Here is a 7,356-nt window from a genome sequence, read left to right on the forward strand (position 1 = left end):
GGCCGCCCCGGGCCCCCGAAAGTCAGGGGGCCCCTCGCAGGTATGTGGTATGTGTATGTAGGATACAATACAGGTATATATCTCGAGCGAAGAAAAACTGAACCAAATTAACTCAGCGACGCCTCAGCCTCGCGTGCTAGGCCTAGGAAAGAAAAAGAGAGATGACGGGCCTGGCCCATGCTTGCACGTACAGGCAGAGACGTGCATAGGAAAGGAATCGCTCGATTCACGCAGGATTTCCTTTTCCTTCGGATCGTTTGGTCATCTCGTTCCCTGCTCTTTTGCATGTCCCCTGACCTCTGTTCGTCTAATCGTGTTCAAGATCTGAACTCTACCTCCTGACAACCGACATGATGACCGCGGCAGGTACCTCTCTCGCACGCCTTCTGCCCTCGCCTGTTCTTCTTGTTTCTTTCTTTTTCTAATCCCGATTTCCGATCGATCGATCGACCTTGTCAATAGGGATCTGTTTTCAGGTGATCAAATCATTGCGCACACATAGCTAAATTAGACTACAGAGAGAAGGTACTATACTATGCCCTAGCAGATTTTGTCATTGTATTAGATTCAAATCTTTTGTAATTAATCTAATATTTTACTTTCAATTTTAGCACCGTCATATCAGGTTCAGGTAGAAAGTATCCATCCGGATGTGATAAAAGAAAAAGTAAGGAGGTTCTAGATGAGATGAAAGCATCATTGAGAGAGGATCCTTAATACCAGAAGACAATGTTGACGTCAACATGGATGATATCAATGTAAGCAATCATGCGCCCATATTTAATTCATCCGCGGCAGAATTTGCTAGTGTTGATGAGGAATCAGTTATGCCTGTGGATTTATGATCGAAACAATTTGGGTAATCTTGATAACAAAGCTAGGGATATATTAGTGGGAAAAGGGGCCTAAAAGGGAAGAAGAAAACACTAAATATTCTTTCGATGAAAATTCAAGACATTTTTCCGTATAGTCATTACTAAAGAGAAATATGTAGTGGAGAGGTGCATGATAGGAAATGCTTAATTTTTTCAGAACTCCAAAAAAAGTGTTTTGTTTTTGCGTAAACTTTTCAATTTTCGTAAATGCAAGTGTGCATTGGGGCATGATGGGTTTTGTGATTGGAAGCATATTATTGAGAGACACGAAGAACATTAATCTAGCGTTGACCAACCAACATGAACTCTTGGAATGAACCGATAACTAGACTGAGCAAGCATGAAACAAATTGATAAAGAGTTGCAACAGCTTGGGAATATTATGCATTGAGAAAAAATGCTTGATGAATTGATAGATACTATCATTAGCGATTTTGCATCTCAGAATGTTAGGAGAATTTTTTGAAAGAATATGTAGCATATTTTTTATATACACTTAATTGTTTTTTTTGATACAATTTATATCTACATATAATGATTTGTAGCTAGACATTTATACTAAGGGTTCCCGAAGGGCCCCCAATTGTAGTTTCGCCCCGGGCCCCTGAAATCTCAGGACCGGCTCTGGGAAGGACCGGACGTGTAAACGAACAGATCTGACGGCGAGTCGTAGAAGCGACGCTGGCTTGAGATGGAGATGTCGAAGAGGACGAGGTCCTCGTCGGTTGCCCGGTCGTAGGGATACGCGGGCGGGCTGTAGGGGGGCAGGGGTTTGGCTGAGCCTTCCGGCGGCCAGTCGAGATCGAGGTAGGAGATCCCTTCTGGACGATCCAGAAGGCGAAGGACAAGCAGCAGCGGTGGCGCCGGTGGCCATCACGACTTCAACGGCGGTCGTCTTCTTATTGGCCGCCTCACGAGGAGCGTCTAGGTCGGCGTGGCTGTAGGTGCGGCCGAAGCGATCCAGCATCACCCAATCGGGGAAGACGACGGCCTTCTCCTCTGGCTCTGGCGCGACTACGGTGGCCATGGCGATCGGGATCGGATCCACAACCCTACCTAACCCTAGGTTGGTCTTTGTTTTTGGCGGCGGGGCTGAGAGGGGCAGTAGTGATGGACGGGAAACAAGATGAACCCACAAGCGTACACTGTTAAGACCAACTCCAACTCGTTTTATAAAAAAAAAACCTCCAACGCATCTATCTATCTATCTATCTACTATCCCTATAAAAGCACGAAAGGGCGGAGAACCAATTCATCCCATCCATCAAATCCTCTGATCTGATGGTCTACATCGCTCCATCATATTAAACGTGTTTTATGCCTTAATTATCCACCATGCCATTAACTGCTAACCTCTCCTACCCCTTTTCATCACAGAAAAAAGAAAACTGCTGCCTCCTGCTATCCTCTCCCGAACACGCCGCCGCCCCGGCAATTTGCCGCCCGTCACCACCCCGCGCCTCGCACGTCGCCTCTTCTCTGTTTCCTATCCACGACTTGACGCGCCGGCGGATCGGGAGGCAAAGATTTTCCTTGTTTCTCTTTGCAACCGACCGCTTCCACCTGCAGCCATTGCCATCCCACGACGCCCCGTTGTGCCCTGCATCTCGCCATCGTCGATGAGGCCCCCTGCAGGCACTGCCACGCCGCGACGGCTCGCCATGCCCTGCATCTCGTGGCGACCCACATCTGGCGCACCATCCGTCTCACGGCGTCCCCCATCTCGCCGCTCCAGCGATGCCCTGCATCCACCCGCTGCTCCCCGGCCACCTGAAGGTCCCCCGATCCCCCTCATGTGATATCCAATTTCAGGTTTTGTGAAGCCATTATCAGCTAGGGATTGGATAGCAGAAGCATGGCGTGTATAAGATCTGAACATTGAAGACTTGCAATGCAGCTCAATGGTATGCCTTCCTCAGTTCCTTATAATCTTTGAAGCCTAAATCCTGAACTGTTTTTTTATACAAGCCTAAATGTTCTCACGTGTTACTGCTTTTGTACAAGACAACATGCGTACAACGTCTACAAAAGTATTTTTGGACTGTTTTGTGTGCATCGGGCAACACATACATTAAGCTGTTGCCATTGCCCATCATCTCCTAAACTCTATTCTAGGAAGCATGGTTTCGTTTTATCCCATATATATATATATCAGTATATAAGTATGTTACCTTTTGTACAATGTTGGTGATTTGTCCATGGAAATATTTAATTAAACAGTGTTTATCTTCTGCATCATTTTTTATCTTTTTACCACGACAGGGATGGAGCTCTCAGCGATGTGGAGTTCAATGTCTTTCGGTTGTTCTATACAGTTTTATTAGTGTTTTAGTATATACTTATTTGCATAAGAAGTTTGCTTATGTTAGTGATTCCTCTCGGCAAAGGAAATATTCTGCCTTCAATACAACAAATAAATTCAGTATTCATGCGCTAAATGAAATTCGTTAGTTCATTATTACTACATTATTACCAGCTATTGATTTTGTAGTATTTATTAATTAGTAGTGCCTCACTAGGATGAACATGTATTTTGTTCTCCGCAAAAGAAGGATTTTTCCGGCCTGTTAATTTTTCAGACATTGTGACCTGCTGAATCCTTTTTCCCTTACTGCACACATGCACATCATTTTAATTTCGTGTGCACTTCCCAACTTGTTAGTGCCATCGTACCATGTTTGTTAGTCATGCTTTACTTATTATTTGGGCACCTTGGGGTAACATCTTGCCAACGTTTCTTCAGAATGGTGAATACATGTTCAAAAGCACTCGAAATCATATTACCTTTCATTTTGTTGGAAGGAAAAAAAATCTTTAAAACTAGATATATTTTTCTTTACCCTAGAAAAGCACCAGTTCAGCAGTTGATTTTTCCAAATGCATGTCCTTGGTATAGTAGTTTTGCAGGATATAAGACATGATGGAAGACATGACAAGGCTCCCTGGCTTACATGCTTGCCCCTGACTGTGATGTTAAACGGACGGAGGGACATTGCTTTGGCGCCAGCTCATTCCTCATTCTGGAAGTGTGCACTGGTGTAAGAACGCTGGCACTTAAAACTATCCTTAATTTGTTTATATCTTTGTAAAGCACTTATAATGCTTGAGTTATCATGTTAGTCACATAAAACAATACGCACTTGCACTTTCAGGCAAACCTAGACTTGATTGCCAGTTGCTCTACTCTAGGTGTTGGTTTAATACTAATACCGTGTCTCCAAACTTTAACCGTGGAAATTATATGGCTCATGTAAGTTCTAATACTTTCATATTCAAGTTTAGCAAAGTGACGTACTATTTTCTAATGTATGTGAGGATATATGGCGCTTTATTGCCTGGCAGGCTCAATTTTGATGACACAATTAGAGTAAGTACTTGGAGAAAATTTTATTATTTATGATATCTTTTTTAAGAGGTTTCATTGACAATGAAGTCCAAAGGTAGAGCTGAAAATTATCATGCTTAAGAATTTATGTGACTTCTATAATAGTGTTTGTCGTACCAGCATCTCTTTTACAGAACAAACATATTTTCTGTAATATCTTAGCTTCAAACTATTTCCTGGTGCTCTTTTGTAAATTGTGGTGATGCATGTCATAGTACTCAGGCGGTCTGATAATTTATTATTTCATCTCTTTTTCGTAATGAAATGTATCGGTTAATCTTACAAAGTTAATATGCTCCTCACTTCAGGCACAAACTCCATGCCCATCGAGTTGCATTTGTGTTCAGCCAACACACTGGAAAACTGAGAAACTTGTGCTCGATCGCCTCCAAAAAGTAGAAATTAGTGAATTATCAGGAACTGAACATGAACGTGATTTTGTGCAACGGTTATTCAATTGGGCAACATCCTTCAAACAAATAATTTTTATCGTAATATATTTCTAATATTTAAGTGTGCATGATGTATTTTAGATAGTACCGATCATCTGAACTTCTTGTGTAGTTCCATTAATATTGTGTGCCCGATTGTTATTGAAATTAACAAAATATTTATAAAGTTATAATAAAAATGTACAATCTCCAATAATACAGTGGGTATTAATTTGTTAAGACGTGCGTTGCACGTGTCGCTTACTAGTATGACCCAAACGGACGCGTGTTTTGTCCGTTTTTTTAACACACAGTATTAGAGAAAACCTTACACAAAGAATTTTAGCAGTGACGCTGGCTAAAATGAGGCGCTGTTGCTACTTAGTAGTAGCGCGTGTACATTACAAACGCAAGCACTTAATTACATGCACATACACTTACCCTTATGAACGCATACACACATCCTACCTTTATGAGCACCTCTGAAAGACTAAGCCGACATATTATCACCTCGTCGTTGACGGGAACATCTCCTCCCACTGAATGCGCATCGCCGGAAATGCTAAAATAAATCCAAGAATAAATATAAGCAACCCTGATGGGTTGGGATACCACGGTCCCTCCAACCATCAAACTACAAGTTGATTCGTCGTTTTTTGTCTGTTTGGGTCTTTGGGATTGTCCACCTTTTATTTTGGATGGATCGTGTCGTCCAACAGATGGCCGGCACATTATTTTCCCGGCAAAAAAAAACAAATTTAAACACATGCGGCCGAATTTAACATAATTAAACACTAAACGGCCAGTCAACCGCCCGCAAAAGTCAATTTAAACATTAATAAAACATTAGAAAAACTAAAAATGCGCCCACACGCTGCCTAGTCCTTGTCATCGTTGTTGTCGTCGCCTGTGAGGTCGAAAAAGGTTGGCGGCGGCCCAACCCACGGGAATGCGGTCTCTCACGTCACTTGCACCGACTCCTCCAGCGTCTGCTCCACAGCAACATTGCTGCGCGGTGGGCGCGCTCCTCCTCCTCCCATGCCGAGCGGGCTCGGCGCTCCTCCTCCTCGAGCCCGTCCTGCATCTGGTGCTCGCTGTCGGCCCACTCCTCCGCCAGCCAGTGTTGCCTCCATTGCTCGAGATAGGCTGCCTTCTCCTTCGGTGGTGTGTCCATGTAGACGGCTGGCGCCTCACCCACTCGCAGACAATGACAATCCATACGTACATATCCAGCGCGCGCTCGGTGGGCACCATGGGCGTGCACGGGGGCGTGGGCATGCGCGTGGCGTGTGCTCGGGCAGGCGGCGGCGGTGGAGCCAGGGGTAAACGCAATCCCCCGCCGCCGGCAGCATGGGGGCCTCCTCTAGGCCGTTCCAGCGTGCGTCCTACTTGAGCTGTCTCTCCCCCAGGGCGTGCTGCAGTGTTGCCTCTAGTGTAGCCTGGTAGGCTGCCTCCTCCTCCTCCTCCTCTGGCATGACCTTCGGGGCGACGACACGAAGCCAGGGTTGAGCTGCACACTGCCATGGCGGGCCAGGTCATGCTCTATCACGAATCAGACCTCCCAGTTAGGGAGGCGCCGTTGCTCCGGCATAAGGAGGGCGCGCCAGCGCATGCACCTGCGGCGACCGTGGCACTGCAGGCACGGGGGTGCCAGCCATGGGGCAGGTTGACGTCCGGATAGGGCAGCTGCTGGCGGTACTGTTAGTGCCGGCACGCTTGGTGCACCGGGATGTACAACCTGTCCCGTGGCCCGCCGCATGGAGGAGGTGGCGGCGGCAGAAAAGGAGGCACGCGGGACGAGCTGGCACCGGCGTGGAGCTTCCCATTCCCCTTGCGAAAGAAATCCATGGCTAGGGTTTTGCTGTCGCCGGCAAGGTGGGCAAGCTTGGCTAGATGTGGACGGGGGAGGGGAAGTGGATGAGGCCGGCCGCCCCTGCACGCTTGCATTAAAAAGGCTGGTGCTTCCATCCACTGCCAAGCGGGCCCGAGGTAGGTGGTCGTGTTTAATACAACCACGAGCAGTGGTTGTGCCACCGATAGGTGGGGCCGTGGCGGACACCGAACGGACGCGCGGTGCGTCCGTCTCGAATCCGTGTGAACACAAAATGAGCGCAAATTTGAGCCTGTAATGCACCAAACGGACAGCGACTAGACGCTTTTTGGATTTGGGTCGGCGGGATAGGCTGTTCTTTTGGTCCATTTCGCCACAAACGGACACGCGCGGATCATTTGGGTTGGCGCGTTGGAGTTGCTCCAACAACTGGATCGGCAACTAGCCACGGCGGGAAACAAGATTATGGATTTCAGTTTAACTGAACAAATTGACTCCGTTTATGAGGAAAATCCAGCCAAAATTCGTACAAGTAACAAAGATAAAGAAGAGAAAGAAATTGACGTCCAGAAGAAGGCACGACCTAACTAGCAGACACAAAGACCAACACCACGAGCAAAATAAGTGGATGTAGGGTGTCCTGGAGGAATATGCCGAGTTTATATCGTATTCAGTTCGTTCGAACACATGGTTATACAGATTTAAACAAATAGATTGATGTACTCGGGCATGCAGTTACCGGGGGCAAAAGAAAAAGGGAAACGCTTTCCATCATACGTCTGGCAAGAAACAATCGTCAGACCGCTCAAAGAAAAGGGAGAGAGAGCATGGATA

Source organism: Triticum dicoccoides, chromosome 2A, assembly GCF_002162155.2.
Source record: "Triticum dicoccoides isolate Atlit2015 ecotype Zavitan chromosome 2A, WEW_v2.0, whole genome shotgun sequence".
NCBI lineage: Eukaryota > Viridiplantae > Streptophyta > Magnoliopsida > Poales > Poaceae > Triticum > Triticum dicoccoides.